The sequence below is a fragment of the Tachypleus tridentatus genome, chromosome 7 (genome assembly GCF_004210375.1).
Source record: "Tachypleus tridentatus isolate NWPU-2018 chromosome 7, ASM421037v1, whole genome shotgun sequence".
Lineage (NCBI taxonomy): Eukaryota > Metazoa > Arthropoda > Merostomata > Xiphosura > Limulidae > Tachypleus > Tachypleus tridentatus.
The window spans coordinates 115,106,840-115,126,077 of NC_134831.1; positions in this window are offsets into that span (position 1 = coordinate 115,106,840).

Consider the following 19,238-nt stretch of genomic DNA (forward strand, 5'->3'; position numbering starts at 1 on the left):
CCTCTAGCCAAACAAAATATAGACATCTAAATAACAAAAAAAAAACATAGCTAATAACATTGCATACAACTATTTGATTAATTGTATTCCTAGTTATAAGTACACTGTACGTCTGGGGATGTTATCTAAGATATTTCTATATAAAGTTTCAGTTGACAACGACGCTGTTTACAATTGAAAAATCAACAAGTAGTGAACTTGCAGAAAGAGAAAACTGTTACACTTTCTTGAAGTTATTGCTCTATCTATCTCTCTGGTCAAATTTATTTTAATTCAAATTAGTCATTCGTTCCTGCCAGATATAAACAGTCAGAGTAACCTGAGTGTGAAAAGCAATTGATAGTTGAAACTCTCTGGTTTTACTGGGCGACTGGAATAAGCTTTTAGATTTACAAACATAGTTTAGACACAACAACAAAATGGAAGTAACAAACTAAAAAGTAAATCCTCTTTTGTTTTCACCAGTACATAGAAAACTAGTTAGTGTGTGAACATGAAACGGACACGATGAGCAAACATAGGTTTCCCCTTAATAACTTAACAAAGAAAACCTATCTTGTTAATATGCAATTTAAATAATAAAACGCCATGTCTCTACAAACACATGTCTCTAAAAACACATGTCGCTACAAACACGTGTCTCTACAAACACGTGTCTCTACAAACACATGTCTCTACAAACACATGTCTCTACTCAGACAGACGGTTTTCATATTTAAAGAAAAAATGTATTACTGAACGAAGTTTCATTCAAAAAATGTATCGCAAGAAAAACGTATCACTTACACGGTATGTCAGTGGAAGAGTGTATAGTAAAAACAGTGTACTATTTACACGGTATGTCAGTGGAAAAGTGTATTGTAAAAACAGTGTACTATTTACACTGTGTGTCAGTGAAAGAGTGTATAGTAAAAACAGTGTACTATTTAAACTGTATGTCAGTGGAAGAGTGTATTGTAAAAACAGTGTACTATTTACACGGTATGTCAGTGGAAGAGTGTATTGTAAAAACAGTGTACTATTTACACGGTATGTCAGTGGAAGAGTGTATTGTAAAAACATTGTACTATTTACACTGTGTGTCAGTGAAAGAGTGTATAGTAAAAACAGTGTACTATTTACACTGTATGTCAGTGGAAGAGTGTATAGTAAAAACAGTGTACTATTTACATGGGATGTCAGTACAAGAGTGTATTGTAAAACAGTGTACTATTTACATGGTATGTCAGTGGAAGAGTGTATTGTAAAAACAGTGTACTATTTACACTGTATGTCAGTGAAACAGTGTATTGTAAAAACAGTGTACTATTTACACGGTATGTCAGTGGAAGAGTGTATGGTAAAAACAGTGTACTCTTTACACGGTATGTCAGTGGATGAGTGTATAGTAAAAACAGTGTACAATTTACACTGTATGTCAGTGGAAGAGTGTATTGTAAAAACATTGTACTATTTACAAAATATGTCAGTGAAAGAGTGTATTGTAAAAACAGTGTACTATTTACATGGTATGTCAGTGGAAGAGTGTATTGTAAAAACAGTGTACTATTTACACGGTATGTCAGTGGAATAGTGTATGGGAAAAACAATGTACTATATACATGGGATGTCAGAGGAAGAGTGTATTGTAAAAACATTGTACTATTTACATGGTATGTCAGTGGAAGAGTGTATTGTAAAAACAGTATACTATTTACACGGTATGTCAGTGAAGAGTGTACAGTAAAAACAGTGTACTATTTACACGGTATGTCAGTGGAAGATTGTATAATAAAAACAGTGTAGTATTTACATGGTATGTCAGTGAAAGAGTGTATTGTAAAAACAGTGTACTATTTACACTGTATGTCAGTGGAATAGTGTATACGAAAAACAGTGTACTATTTACACAGTATGTCAGTGGAAGAGTGTATTTTAAAAACATTGTACTATTTACACGGTATGTCAGTGAAAGAGAGTATTGTAAAAACAGTGGACTATTTACACGGTATATCAGTGAAGAGTGTATTGTAAAAAAAGTGTACTATTTACACGGTATGTCAGTCAAGAGTGTACCATAAAAACAGTGTACTATTTAAACGGTATGTCAGTGGAAGAGTGTATAGTAAAAACAGTGTACTATTTACATGAGATGTCAGTACAAGAGTGTATTGTAAAACAGTGTACTATTTACATGGTATGTCAGTGGAAGAGTGTATTGTAAAAACAGTGTACTATTTACACGGTATGTCAGTGGAAGAGTGTATTGTAAAAACATTGTACTATTTACACGGTATGTCAGTGAAAGAGTGTATTGTAAAAACAGTGTACTATTTACACGGTGTGTCAGTGGAAGAGTGTATTGTAAAAACAGTGTTCTATTTACACGGTATGTCAGTGGAATAGTGTATAGGAAAAACAGTGTACTATTTACACGGTATGTCAGTGGAAGAGTGTATGGTAAAAACAGTGTACTATTTACACGGTATGTCAGTGGATGAGTGTATAGTAAAAACAGTCTACAATTTACACTGTATGTCAGTGGAAGAATGTATTGTAAAAACATTGTACTATTTACAAGGTATGTCAGTGAAAGAGTGTATTGCAAAAACAGTGTACTATTTACATGGTATGTCAGTGGAAGAGTGTATTGTAAAAACAGTGTACTATTTACACGGTATGTCAGTGGAAGAGTGTATTGTAAAAACATTGTACTATTTACACGGTATGTCAGGGAAAGAGTGTATTGTAAAAACAGTGTACTATTTACACGGTGTGTCAGTGGAAGAGTGTATTGTAAAAACAGTGTTCTATTTACACGGTATGTCAGTGGAATAGTGTATAGGAAAAACAGTGTACTATTTACACGGTATGTCAGTGAAAGAGTGTATTGTAAAAATATTGTACTATTTACACGGTATGTCAGTGGAAGAGTGTATAGTAAAAACAATGTACTATTTCCACTGTATGTCAGTGAAACAGTGTATTGTAAAAACAGTGTACTATTTACACAGTATGTCAGTGGAAGAGTGTATGGTAAAAACAGTGTACTATTTACACGGTATGTCAGTGGATGAGTGTATAGTAAAAACAGTGTACAATTTACACTGTATGTCAGTGGAAGAGTGTATTGTAAAAACATTGTACTATTTACAAGGTATGTCAGTGAAAGAGTGTATTGTAAAAACAGTGTACTATTCACATGGTATGTCAGTGGAAGAGTGTATTGTAAAAACAGTGTACTATTTACACGGTATGTCAGTGGAAGAGTGTATTGTAAAAACAGTGTACTATTTACATGGGATGTCAGTGGAAGAGTGTATTGTAAAAACAGTGTACTATTTACACGGTATGTCAGTGAAAGAGTGTATTGTAAAAACAGTGTACTATTTACACGGTATGACAGTGAAGAGTGTACAGTAAAACAGTGTACTATTTACACGGTAGGTCAGTGGAAGAGTGTATAGTAAAAACAGTGTACTATTTACAAGGTATGTCAATGAAAGAGTGTATTGTAAAAACAGTGTACTATTTACATGGTATGTCAGTGGAAGAGTGTATTGTAAAAGCAGTGTACTATTTACACGGTATGTCAGTGGAATAGTGTATGGGAAAAACAATGTACTATATACATGGGATGTCAGAGGAAGAGTGTATTGTAAAAACAGTGTACTATGTACATGGTATGTCAGTGGAAGAGTGTATTCTAAAAACAGTAAACTATTTACACGGTATGTCAGTGAAGAGTGTACAGTAAAAACAGTGTACTATTTACACGGTATGTCAGTGGAAGATTGTATAATAAAAACAGTGTACTATTTACATGGTATGTCAGTGAAAGAGTGTATTGTAAAAACAGTGTCCTATTTACACGGTATGTCAGTGGAAGAGTGTATAGTAAAAACAGTGTACTATTTACACGGTATGTCAGTGGAAGAGTGTATAGTAAAAACAGTGTACTATTTATACTGTATGTCAGTAAAGAGTGTATGGTAAAAACAGTGTACTATTTACACGGTATGTCAGTGAAAAGTGTATCACAGTGTACTATTTACACGGTATGTCAGTGAGGAGTGTATCACAGTGTACTATTTACACGGTATGTCAGTGGAAGAGTGTATTGTAAAAACATTGTACTATTTACAAGGTATGTCAGTGAAAGAGTGTATTGTTAAAACAGTGTACTATTTACATGGTATGTCAGTGGAAGAGTGTATTGTAAAAACAGTGTACTATTTACACGGTATGTCAGTGGAATAGTGTATGGGAAAAACAATGTACTATATACATGGGATGTCAGAGGAAGAGTGTATTGTAAAAAACAGTGTACTATTAACATGGTATGTCAGTGGAAGAGTGTATTGTAAAAACAGTATACTATTTACACGGTATGTCAGTGAAGAGTGTACAGTAAAAACAGTGTACTATTTACACGGTATGTCAGTGGAAGATTGTATTTTAAAAACATTGTACTATTTACACGGTATGTCAGTGAAAGAGAGTATTGTAAAAACAGTGTACTATTTACACGGTATGTCAGTGGAAGAGTGTATGGTAAAAACAGTGTACTATTTACACGGTATGTCAGTGAAAGAGTGTATTGTAAAAACAGTGTACTATTTACACGGTATGCCAGTGGAATAGTGTATAGTAAAAACAGTGTACTATTTACACGGCATGTCAGTGGAAGAGTGTATAGTAAAAACAGTGTACTATTTATACTGTATGTCAGTGAAGAGTGTATGGTAAAAACAGTGTACTATTTACACGGTATGTCAGTGAAGAGTGTATGGTAAAAACAGTGTACTATTTACACGGTATATCAGTGAAGAGTGTATCACAGTGTACTATTTACACGGTATGTCAGTGGAAGAGTGTATTGTAAAAACAGTGTGCTATTTAAACGGTATGTCAGTGGAAGAGTGTATAGTAAAAACAGTGTACTATTTACACGGTATGTCAGTGGAAGAGTGTATTGTAAAAACAGTGTACTATTTACACGGTATGTCAGTGGAAGAGTGTATAGTAAAAACAGTTACTATTTACACGGTATGTCAGTGGAAAAGTTTATGGTAAAAACAGTGTACTATTTACACGGTATGTCAGTGGAAGAGTGTATAGTAAAAACAGTGTACTATTTACACGGTATGTCAGTAAAGAGTGTATGGTAAAAACAGTGTACTATTTACACGGTATGTCAGTGAAAAGTGTATCACAGTGTACTATTTACACGGTATGTCAGTGAGGAGTGTATCACAGTGTACTATTTACACGGTATGTCAGTGGAAGAGTGTATTGTAAAAACATTGTACTATTTACACGGTATGTCAGTGGAAGAGTGTATTGTTAAAACAGTGTACTATTTACACGGTATGTCAGTGGAAAAGTGTATGGTAAAAACAGTGTACTATTTACACGGTATGTCAGTGGAAGAGTGTATAATAAAAACAGTGTACTATTTACACGGTATGTCAGGGAAAGAGTGTATTGTAAAAACAGAATACTATTTACACGGTATGTCAGTGAAGAGTGTACAGTAAAAACAGTGTACTATTTACACGGTATGTCAGTGGAAGATTGTATTTTAAAAACATTGTACTATTTACACGGTATGTCAGTGAAAGAGAGTATTGTAAAAACAGTGTACTATTTACACGGTATGTCAGTGGAAGAGTGTATGGTAAAAACAGTGTACTATTTACACGGTATATCAGTGAAGAGTGTATCACAGTGTACTATTTACACGGTATGTCAGTGGAAGAGTGTATTGTAAAAACAGTGTGCTATTTAAACGGTATGTCAGTGGAAGAGTGTATAGTAAAAACAGTGTACTATTTACACGGTATGTCAGTGGAAGAGTGTATTGTAAAAACAGTGTACTATTTACACGGTATGTCAGTGGAAGAGTGTATAGTAAAAACAGTTACTATTTACACGGTATGTCAGTGGATGAGTGTATAGTAAAAACAGTGTACAATTTACACTGTATGTCAGTGGAAGAGTGTATTGTAAAAACATTGTACTATTTACAAGGTATGTCAGTGAAAGAGTGTATTGTACAAACAGTGTACTATTTACATGGTATGTCAGTGGAAGAGTGTATTGTAAAAACAGTGTACTATTTACACGGTATGTCAGTGGAATAGTGTATGGGAAAAACAATGTACTATATACATGGGATGTCAGAGGAAGAGTGTATTGTAAAAACAGTGTACTATTTACATGGTATGTCAGTGGAAGAGTGTATTGTAAAAACAGTATACTATTTACACGGTATGTCAGTGAAGAGTGTACAGTAAAAACAGTGTACTATTTACACGGTATGTCAGTGAAAGATTGTATTTTAAAAACATTGTACTATTTACACGGTATGTCAGTGAAAGAGAGTATTGTAAAAACAGTGTACTATTTACACGGTATGTCAGTGGAAGAGTGTATGGTAAAAACAGTGTACTATTTACACGGTATGTCAGTGAAAGAGTGTATTGTAAAAACAGTGTACTATTTACACGGTATGTCAGTGGAAGAGTGTATTGTAAAAACAGTGTACTATTTACACGGTATGCCAGTGGAATAGTGTATAGTAAAAAACAAAACACCATGTACTATTTACACGGTATGTCAGTGGAAGAGTGTATAGTAAAACAGTGTACTATTTATACTGTATGTCAGTGAAGAGTGTATGGTAAAAACAGTGTACTATTTACACGGTATGTCAGTGAAGAGTGTATGGTAAAAACAGTGTACTATTTACACGGTATATCAGTGAAGAGTGTATCACAGTGTACTATTTACACGGTATGTCAGTGGAAGAGTGTATTGTAAAAACAGTGTGCTATTTAAACGGTATGTCAGTGGAAGAGTGTATGAAAAAAGTAAAACAGTGTACTATTTACACGGTATGTCAGTGGAAGAGTGTATTGTAAAAAACAGTGTACTATTTACACGGTATGTCAGTGGAAGAGTGTATAGTAAAAACAGTTACTATTTACACGGTATGTCAGTGGAAAAGTGTATGGTAAAAACAGTGTACTATTTACACGATATGTCAGTGGAAGAGTGTATAGTAAAAACAGTATACTATTTAAACGGTATGTCAGTGGAAGAGTGTATAGTAAAAACAGTGTACTATTTATACGGTATGTCAGTGGAAGAGTGTATAATAAAAACAGTGTACTATTTACACGGTATGTCAGTCAAGAGTGTACCGTAAAAACAGTGTACTTTTTACACGGTATGTCAGTGGAAGAGTGTATAGTAAAAACACTGTACTATTTATACTGTATGTCAGTGAAGAGTGTATGGTAAAAACAGTGTACTATTTACACGGTATGTCAGTGAAGAGTGTATCACAGTGTACTATTTACACAGTATGTCAGTGGAAGAGTGTATTGTAAAAACATTGTACTATCTACACGGTATGTGAGTGGAAGAGTGTATTGTAAAACAGTGTGCTATTTACACGGTATGTCAGTGGAAGAGTGTATAGTAAAAACAGTGTACTATTTACACGGTATGTCAGTGGAAGAGTGTATTGTAAAAACAGTGTACTATTTACACGGTATGTCAGGGAAAGAGTGTATTGTAAAAACAGTGTACTATTTACACGGTATGTCAGTGGAAGAGTGTATTGTAAAAACAGTGTACTATTTACACGGTATGTCAGTGGAAGAGTGTATTGTAAAAACAGTGTACTATTTACACGGTATGTCAGTGGAAGAGTGTATTGTAAAAACAGTGTACTATTTACACGGTATGTCAGTGGAAGAGTGTATAGTAAAAACAGTGTACTATTTAAACGGTATGTCAGTGGAAGAGTGTATAGTAAAAACAGTGTACTATTTACACGGTATGTCAGTGGAAGAGTGTATAATAAAAACAGTGTACTATTTACACGGTATGTCAGTGAAGAGTGTATTGTAAAAACAGTGTACTATTTACACGGTATGTCAGGGAAAGAGTGTATTGTAAAAACAGTGTACTATTTACACGGTATGTCAGTGGAAGAGTGTATTGTAAAAACAGTGTACTATTTACACGGTATGTCAGTGGAAGAGTGTATTGTAAAAACAGTGTACTATTTACACTCTATGTCAGTGGAAGAGTGTATAGTAAAACAGTGTACTATTTACGGTATGTCAGTGGAAGAGTGTATAATAAAACAGTGTACTATTTACACGGTATGTCAGTGAAAGAGTGTATAGTAAAAACAGTGTACAATTTACATTGTATGTCAGGGAAAGAGCGTATTGTAAAAACATTGTACTATTTACACGGTATGTCAGTGAAAGAGTGTATAGTAAAAACAGTGTACTATTTACACGGTATGTCAGTGGAAGAGTGTATTGTAAAACAGTGTACTATTTACACGGTATGTCAGTGGAAGAGTGTATTGTAAAACAGTGTACTATTTACACTGTATGTCAGTGAAGAGTGTATGGTAAAAACAGTGTACTATTTACACGGTATGTCAGTGAAGAGTGTATCACAGTGTACTATTTAAACGGTATGTCAGTGGAAGAGTGTATTGTAAAAACATTGTACTATTTACACGGTATGTGAGTGGAAGAGTGTATTGTAGAAACAGTGTGCTATTTACACGGTATGTCAGTGGAAGAGTGTATAGTAAAAACAGTGTACTATTTACACGGTATGTCAGTGGAAGAGTGTATTGTAAAACAGTGTACTATTTACACGATATGTCAGTGGAAGAGTGTATAGAAAAACAGTGTACTATTTACACGGTATGTCAGTGGAAGAGTGTATGGTAAAAACAGTGTACTATTTACACTGTATGTCAGTGGAAGAGTGTATTGTAAAAACAGTGTACTATTTACACGGTATATCAGTGGAAGAGTGTATTGTAAAAACAGTGTACTATTTACACGGTATGTCAGTGGAAGAGTGTATTGTAAAAACAGTGTACTATTTACACTGTATGTCAGTGGAAGAGTGTATAGTAAAAACAGTGTACTATTTAAACGGTATGTCAGTGGAAGAGTGTATAGTAAAAACAGTGTACTATTTACACGGTATGTCAGTGGAAGAGTGTATAATAAAAACAGTGTACTATTTACACGGTATGTCAGTGAAAGAGTGTATTGTAAAACAGTGTACTATTTACACGGTATGTCAGTCAAGAGTGTACCGTAAAAACAATGTACTATTTAAACGGTATGTCAGTGGAAGAGTGTATAGTAAAAGCAGTGTACTATTTACACGGTATGTCAGTAGAAGAGTGTATAATAAAAACAGTGTACTATTTACACGGTATGTCAGTGGAAGAGTGTACAGTAAAAACAGTGTACAATTTACATTGTATGTCAGTGAAAGAGCGTATTGTAAAACAGTGTACTATTTACGGTATGTCAGTGGAAAGAGTGTATAGTAAAAACAGTGTACTATTTACATGGGATGTCAGTGGAAGAGTGTATTGTAAAAACAGTGTACTATTTACACGGTATGTCATTGAAAGAGTGTATTGTAAAAACAGTGTACTATTTACACGGTATGTCAGTGAAGAGTGTACAGTAAAACAGTGTACTATTTACACGGTATGTCAGTGGAAAGAGTGTATAGTAAAACAGTTGTACTATTTACACGGTATGTCAGTGGAAGGTGTATAATAAAACAGTGTACTATTTACACGGTATGTCAGTGGAAGAGTGTATAGTAAAAACAGTGTACTATTTACACTGTATGTCAGTGAAAGAGTGTATTGTAAAAACAGTGTACTATTTACACGGCATGTCAGTGGAAGAGTGTATGGTAAAAACAATGTACTATTTACACGGTATGTCAGTGAAAGAGTGTATTGTAAAACAGTGTACTATTTACACGGTATGTCAGTGAAAGAGTGTATAGTAAAACAGTGTACTATTTACACGGTATGTCAGTGGAAAGAGTGTATTGTAAAACATTGTACTATTTACACGGTATGTCAGTGAAGAGTGTATAGTAAAACAGTGTACTATTTACACGGTATGTCAGTGGAAGAGTGTATTGTAAAACAGTGTACTATTTACACGGTATGTCAGTGGAAGAGTGTATTGTAAAACAGTGTACTATTTACACTGTATGTCAGTGAAAAGTGTATAGTAAAACAATTGTACTATTTACACAGTATGTCAGTGAAAAGTGTATCACAGTGTACTATTTAAACGGTATGTCAGTGGAAAGAGTAGTGTAAAACAGTGTACTATTTACACGGTATGTCAGTGGAAGAGTGTATTGTAAAAACAGTGTACTATTTACACGGTATGTCAGTGGAAGAGTGTATGTAAAAACAGTGTACTATTTACACGGTATGTCAGTGGAAGAGTGTATAGTAAAACAGTGTACTATTTACACGGTATAAGTAAAAACAGTGGAAGAGTGTATGGTAAAAACAGTGTACTATTTACACGGTATGTCAGTGGAAGAGTGTATTGTAAAACAGTGTACTATTTACACGGTATGTCAGTGGAAAGAGTGTATGTAGTGTAAAAACAGTGTACTATTTACACTGTATGTCAGTGGAAGAGTGTATAGTAAAACAGTGTACTATTTACACGGTATGTCAGTGGAAGAGTGTATTGTAAAACAGTGTACTATTTACACGGTATGTCAGTGGAAAGAGTGTATTGTAAAAACAGTGTACTATTTACACGGTATGTCAGTGAAAGAGTGTATTGTAAAACAGTGTACTATTTACACGGTATGTCAGTCAGTGGTGTACTATTTTTACACGGTATGTCAGTGGAGTGTATATTTACGGTATATGTCAGTAAAACATAAAACAGTGTACTATTTACACGGTATGTCAGTGGAAGTAAAAACAGTGTATAGTAAAACAGTGTACTATTTACACGGTATGTCAGTGGAAAGAGTGTATAATAAAACAGTGTACTATTTACACGGTATGTCAGTGGAAAAAGAGTGTATTGTAAAAACAGTGTACTATTTACACGGTATGTCAGTGGTAAAGAGTGTATGGAAAAAGTAAAACAGTACTATTTACACGGTGGTGGAGGTGTATTGTACTATTTAAACAGGTATGTCAGTGGAAGGAGTGTATAGTAAAACAGTGTACTATTTACACGGTATGTCAGTGGAAAGAGTGTATAATAAAAACAGTGTACTATTTACACGGTATGTCAGTGGAAAGAGTGTATTGTAAAACAGTGTACTATTTACATATGTCAGTGGAAAGAGTGTATGTCAGTGAAACGGTATGTCAATGGAAAAAGATGTATTGTAAAACAGTGTACTATTTACACGGTATGTCAGTGGAAGAGTGTATAGTAAAAAGTGTACTATTTACACGGTATGTCAGTTACTATTGTAAAAACGGTACTATGTCAGTGGAAGAGGTGTATTGTAAAAACAGTGTACTATTTACACGGTATGTCAGTGAAAGAGTGTATTGTAAAACAGTGTACTATTTACACGGTATGTCAGTGGAAAGTGTATATGTAAAACAGTGTACTATTTACACGGTATGTCAGTGGAAGAGTGTATTGTAAAACAGTGTACTATTTACACGGTATGTCAGTGGAAAGAGTGTATAATAAAAACAGTGTACTATTTACACGGTATGTCAGTGAAAGAGTGTATTGTAAAACAGTGTACTATTTACACGGTATGTCAGTGGAAAGGTGTATTGTAAAACAGTGTACTATTTACACGGTATGTCAGTGGAAAGAGTGTATTGTAAAACAGTGTACTATTTACACGGTATGTCAGTGGAAAGAGTGTATTGTAAAACAGTGTACTATTTACACGGTATGTCAGTGGAAGAGTGTATAGTAAAACAGTGTACTATTTACACGGTATGTCAGTGGAAGAGTGTATAATAAAACAGTGTACTATTTACACGGTATGTCAGTGAAGAGTGTATAGTAAAACAGTGTACTATTTACATTGTATGTCAGTGAAAAGAGCGTATTGTAAAAACATTGTACTATTTATTTACACGGTATGTCAGTGAAAAAGAGTGTATAGTAAAAACAGTGTACTATTTACACGGTATGTCAGTGGAAGAGTGTGTATTGTAAAACAGTGTACTATTTACACGGTATGTCAGTGGAAGAGTGTATTGTAAAAACAGTGTACTATTTACACTGTATGTCAGTGGAGAGTGTATGGTAAAAACAGTGTACTATTTACACAGTATGTCAGTGAAAGAGTGTATCACAGTGTACTCTTTAAACGGTATGTCAGTGGAAGAGTGTATTGTAAAAACATTGTACTATTTACACGGTATGTGAGTGGAAGAGTGTATTGTAGAAACAGTGTGCTATTTACACGGTATGTCAGTGGAAGAGTGTATAGTAAAAACAGTGTACTATTTACACGGTATGTCAGTGGAAGAGTGTATTGTAAAAACAGTGTACTATTTACACGATATGTCAGTGGAAGAGTGTATAGTAAAAACAGTGTACTATTTACACGGTATGTCAGTTGAAGAGTGTATGGTAAAAACAGTGTACTATTTACACTGTATGTCAGTGGAAGAGTGTATTGTAAAAACAGTGTACTATTTACACGGTATATCAGTGGAAAAGTGTATTGTAAAACAGTGTACTATTTACACGGTATGTCAGTGGAAGAGTGTATTGTAAAAACAGTGTACTATTTACACTGTATGTCAGTGGAAGAGTGTATAGTAAAAACAGTGTACTATTTAAACGGTATGTCAGTGGAAGAGTGTATAGTAAAAAGCAGTGTACTATTTACACGGTATGTCAGTGGAAAGATGTATAATAAAACAGTGTACTATTTACACGGTATGTCAGTGAAGAAGTAAAACAGTGTATAATAAAAACAGTGTACTATGTACACGGTATGTCAGTGTAAAAGAGTGTATTGTAAAACAGTGTACTATTTACACGGTATGTCAGTCAGAGTGTATCAGTAAAACAGTGTACTATTTACACGGTATGTCAGTGGAAGAGTGTATAGTAAAAACAGTGTACTATTTACACGGTATGTCAGTGGAAGAGTGTATAATAAAAACAGTGTACTATTTACACGGTATGTCAGTGGAAAGAGTGTATTGTAAAACAGTGTACTATTTACATTGTATGTCAGTGGAAAGAGTGTATAGTAAAACAGTGTACTATTTACACGGTATGTCAGTGGAAAGTGTATAGTAAAACAGTGTACTATTTACACGGTATGTCAGTGGAAGAGTGTATTGTAAAACAGTGTACTATTTACACGGTATGTCAGTGAAAGAGTGTATTGTAAAAAACAGTGTACTATTTACACGGTATGTCAGTGAAAAGTGTATATTGTAAAACAGTGTACTATTTACACGGGTATGTCAGTGGTAAAAGAGTGTATAGTAAAACAGTGTACTATTTACACGGTATGTCAGTGAAAAGGTTGTATAAGTAAAAAACATTGTACTATTTACACGGTATGTCAGTGAAAGAGTGTATTGTAAAAACAGTGTACTATTTACACGGTATGTCAGTGGAAGAGTGTATTGTAAAACAGTGTACTATTTACACGGTATGTCAGTGGAAGAGTGTATTGTAAAACAGTGTACTATTTACACGGTAAAGAGTGTATTGTAAAAACAGTGTACTATTTACACAGTATGTCAGTGGAAAAGTGTATTGTACTCTTTTAAACGGTATGTCAGTGTATTGTAAAACATTGTACTATTTTTACGGTATGTGAGTGGAAGAGTGTATGTAGAAACAGTGTACTAAACGGTATGTCAGTGGAAGAGTGTATAGTAAAAACAGTGTACTATTTACACGGTATGTCAGTGGAAAGGTGTATTGTAAAAACAGTGTACTATTTACATTGTATGTCAGTGGAAGAGTGTATTAGTAAAACATTGTACTATTTACACGGTATGTCAGTTGAAGAGTGTATGGTAAAAACAGTGTACTATTTACAGTGTCATGAAAGAGTGTATTGTAAAAAACAGTGTACTATTTACACGGTACAGTCAGTGGAAGGTATGTATTGTAAAACAGTGTACTATTTACACGGTATGTCAGTGGAAAGGTGTATTGTAAAACAGTGTACTATTTACACTGTATGTCAGTGGAAAGAGTGTATAGTAAAAACAGTGTACTATTTAAACAGTATGTCAGTGGAAGAGTGTATAGTAAAAACAGTGTACTATTTACACGGTATGTCAGTGGAAGAGTGTATAATAAAAACAGTGTACTATGTCAGTGAAACGTGTATTGTAAAAACAGTGTAAAGAGTGTATGTCAGTGGAAGAGTATACCATAAAACAGTGTACTATTTAAACGGTATGTCAGTGGAAGAGTGTATAGTAAAACAGTGTACTATTTACACGGTATGTCAGTGAGAAAAGTGTATAATAAAACAGTGTACTATTTACACGGTATGTCAGTGGAAGAGTGTACAGTAAAACAGTGTACTATTTACACGGTATGTCAGTGAAAAGAGTGTATTGTAAAACAGTGTACTATTTACACGGTATGTCAGTGGAAGAGTGTATAAGTAAAAACAGTGTACTATTTACATGGGATGTCAGTGGAAGAGTGTATTGTAAAACAGTGTACTATTACACGGTATGTCAGTGGAAGAAGTGTATTGTAAAACAGTGTACTATTACACGGTATGTCAGTGAAAAGTGTACAGTAAAACAGTGTACTATTTACACGGTATGTCAGTGGAAGAGTGTATTGTAAAACAGTGTACTATTTACACGGTATGTCAGTGAAAGAGTGTATGTAAAAACAGTGTACTATTTTACGGTATGTCAGTGGAAAAGTGTATTGTAAAACAATGTACTATTTACACGGTATGTCAGTGGAAGAGTGTATAGGAAAAACAGTGTACTATTTACACGGTATGTCAGTGGAAGAGTGTATAATAAAACAGTGTACTATTTACACAGTATGTCAGTGAAGAAAGTGTATAGTAAAACAGTGTACAATTTACACATTGTATGTCAGTGGAAAGAGTGTATTGTAAAACAGTGTACTATTTACACGGTATGTCAGTGAAAGAGTGTATAGTAAAACAGTGTACTATTTTACGGTATGTCAGTGGAAGAGTGTATTGTAAAACAGTGTACTATTTACACGGTATGTCAGTGGAAGAGTGTATTGTAAAACAGTGTACTATTTACATGTATGTCAGTGAAATTTGTTGTATGGTAAAACAGTGTACTATTTTACAGTATGTAGGTGAAGGTTATGTCACAGTGTACTCTTTAAGCGGTATGTCAGTGGAAGAGTGTATTGTAAAAACATTGTACTATTTACACGGTATGTCAGTGGAAAGGTGTATTGTAAAACAGTGCTATTTACACGGTATGTCAGTGGAAAGAGTGTATAGTAAAAAACAGTGTACTATTTACACGGTATGTCAGTGGAAGAGTGTATTGTAAAACAGTGTACTATTTACACGATATGTCATCAGTGGAAGAGTGTATAGTAAAAACAGTGTACTATTTACACGGTATGTCAGTTGAAGAGTGTATGGTAAAAACAGTGTACTATTTACACTGTATGTCAGTGGAAGAGTGTATTGTAAAACAGTGTACTATTTACACGGTATGTCAGTGGAAGAGTGTATTAGTAAAAACAGTGTACTATTTACACGGTATGTCAGTGGAAGAGTGTGTATTGTAAAAACAGTGTACTATTTACACGGTATGTCAGTGGAAAAGTGTATAGTAAAACAAGTAATACTATTTAAACGGTATGTCAGTGGAAGAGTGTATAGTAAAACAGTGTACTATTTACACGGTATGTCAGTGGAAAAGGGTGTATAATAAAACAGTGTACTATTTTACACGGTATGTCAGTGAAGAGTGTATTGTAAAAACAGTGTACTATTTACGGTATGTCAGTGGAAGGTGTATTGTAAAACAGTGTACTATTTAAACGGTATGTCAGTGGAAAGTGTATTGTAAAACAGTGTACTATTTACACGTATGTCAATGGAAAAGAGTGTATTGTAAAACAGTGTACTATTTACACGGTATGTCAGTGGAAAAGTATATAAGTAAAAACAAGTGTACTATTTACACGGTATGTCAGTGAAAGAGTGTATTGTAAAACAGTGTACTATTTACACGGTATGTCAGTGGAAAGAGTGTATATGTAAAACAATGTGTACTATTTACATGGTATGTCAGTGAAAGAGTGTATTGTAAAACAGTGTGTACTATTTACACGGTATGTCAGTGGAAGAGTGTATTGTAAAACAGTGTACTATTTACGGTATGTCAGTGGAAGAGTGTATAGTAAAAACAGTGTACTATTATTTACACAGTATGTCAGTGGAAAGAGTGTATTGTAAAACAGTGTACTATATTACACGGTATGTCAGTGGAAAGGTGTATTGTAAAAACAGTGTACTATTTACACGGTATGTCAGTGGAAAAGTGTATTGTAAAACAGTGTACTATTTACACGATATATGTCAGTGGAAAGGTGTATAGTAAAACAGTGTACTACACGGTATGTCAGTGGAAAAGTGTGTATGAATAAAACAGTGTACTATTTACACTGTATGTCAGTGGAAAAGTGTATTGTAAAACAGTGTACTATTTACACGGTATATCAGTGGAAGAGTGTATTGTAAAACAGTGTACTATTTACACGGTATGTCAATGGAAAGAGTGTATTGTAAAACAGTGTACTATTTACACTGTATGTCAGTGGAAAAGTGTATAGTAAAAACAGTGTGTACTATTTACACTTACATGTCAGTGGAAAGAGTGTATAGTAAAAACAGTGTGGCCCACTGTACGTATGTCAGTGGAAGAGTGTAATAATAAAAACAGTGTACTATTTACACGGTATATGTCAGTGGAAGAGTGTACCGTAAAAAACAGTGTACTATTTAAACATATGTCAGTGGAAGAGTGTATGTAAAACAGTGTACTATTTACACGGTATGTCAGTGGAAGAGTGTATAATAAAAACAGTGTACTATTTACACGGTATGTCAGTGGAAGAGTGTATAGTAAAACAGTGTACTATTTACATTGTATGTATGTCAGTGAAAGAGCGTATTGTAAAAACAGTGTACTATTTACACGGTGTGTCAGTGGAAGAGTGTATAGTAAAACAATTGTACTATTTACATGGGATGTCAGTGGAAAGAGTGTATTGTAAAAACAGTGTACTATTTACACGGTATGTCATTGAAAAAGTGTATTGTAAAAACAGTGTACTATTTACACGGTATGTCAGTGATGAAAGTGTACAGTAAAACAGTGTATTATTATACACGGTAGGTCAGTGGAAGGTGTATAGTAAAAACAGTGTACTATTTACACGGTATGTCAGTGGAAGGTTGTATAATAAAACAGTGTACTATTTACACGGTATGTCAGTGGAAGAGTGTATTGGTAAAAACAGTGTACTATTTCCACTGTATGTCAGTGAAAAGTGTATTGTAGCAAAACAGTTGTACTTATTTACACAGCATGTCAGTTGGAAGAAGAAGTGTATAGTAAAAACAGTACACTATTTACACGGTATGTCAGTGAAAAGAGTGTATTGTAAAAACAGTGTACTATTTACCGGTATCAGTCAGTGAAAAGTGTATAGTATAAACAATTATTACAATTTACATTGTATGTCAGTGGAAAGAGCGTATTGTAAAACATTGTACTATTTACACGGTATGTCGGTGAAAAGTGTATAGTAAAACAGTGTACTATTTACACGGTATGTCAGTGGAAGATTGTATTGTAAAAACAGTGTACTATTTACACGGTATGTCAGTGGAAAGAGTGTATTGTAAAACAATTGTACTATTTACACTGTGTATGTCAGTGAAAGAGTGTATGGTAAAAAACAGTGTACTATTTACACGTATGTCAGTGAAAAGTGTATCACAGTGTACTCTTTAAACAGTATATCAAATCAGTGGAAGAGTGTATTGTAAAAGCATTGTACTAACTATCACGATGTATATCAGTGGAAAGGTGTATTGTAAAAACAGTGTACTATTTACACGGTATGTCAGTGGAAGAGTGTATTGTAAAAACAGTGTACTATTTACACGGTATATCGGTGGAAAGAGTGTATTGTAAAAACAGTTGTACTATTTACACGGTATGTCGAGTGGAAAAGTGTATTGTAAAACAGTGTACTATTTACACGGTATGTCAGTGGAAGAAGTGTATAGTAAAACAGTGTACTATTTAAACGGTATGTCCAGTGGAAAGAGTGTATAGTAAAACAGTGTACTATTTACACGGTATGTCAGTGGAAAGAGTGTATAATAAAAACAGTGTACTATATTTACACGGTATGTCAGTGGAAAGAGTGTATTGTAAAACAGTGTACTATTTACACGGTATGTCAGTGGAAAGAGTGTACCGTAAAAAAACAGTGTACTATTTACGGTATGTCAGTGGAAGAGTGTATAAGTAAAAACAGTGTACTACTATTTACGGTATGTCAGTAGAAAGAGTGTATAATAAAACAGTGTACTATTTACACGGTATGTCAGTGAAAAGAGTGTATTAAACAGTGTATTACACTATTTACAGTATGTCAGTGAAAGAGCGTATTGTAAAAACAGTGTACTATTTACACGGTATGTCAGTGGAAGAGTGTATAGTAAAACAGTGTACTATTTACATGGGATGTCAGTAGAAAGAGTGTATTATAAAACAGTGTACTATTTACACGGTATGTCAGTGGAAAGAGTGTATTGTAAAAACAGTGTACAATTTACGGTATATGTCAGTGAAAGTGTACAGTAAAAACAGTTGTACTATTTACACGGTATGTCAGTGGAAAGAGTGTATAGTAAAAACAGTGTACTATTTACACGGGATGTCAGTGGAAAAGTGTATTGTAATAAAACAGTGTACTATTTACACGGTATGTCAGTGAAAAGAGTGTATTGTAAAACAGTGTACTATTTACACTGTATGATCAGTGAAAAGAGTGTACAAGAAAAACAGTGTACTATATTACACAGTATGTCAGTGAAAGAGTGTATTGTAAAAAACAGTGTACTATTTACACGGTATGTCAGTGGAAAGAGTGTATTGTAAAAACAGTGTACTATTTACACGGTATGTCAGTGGAAAGAGTGTATTGTAAAACAATGTACTATTTACACGGTATGTCAGTGGAATAGTGTATAGGAAAAACAGTGTACTATTTACACGGTATGTCAGTGGAAGAGTGTATTGCAAAACATTGTACTATTTACACGGTATGTCAGTGTGAAAGAGTGTATAGTAAAAACAGTGTACTATTTACATTTGTATGTCAGGGGAAGAGTGTATTGTAAAACAGTGTACT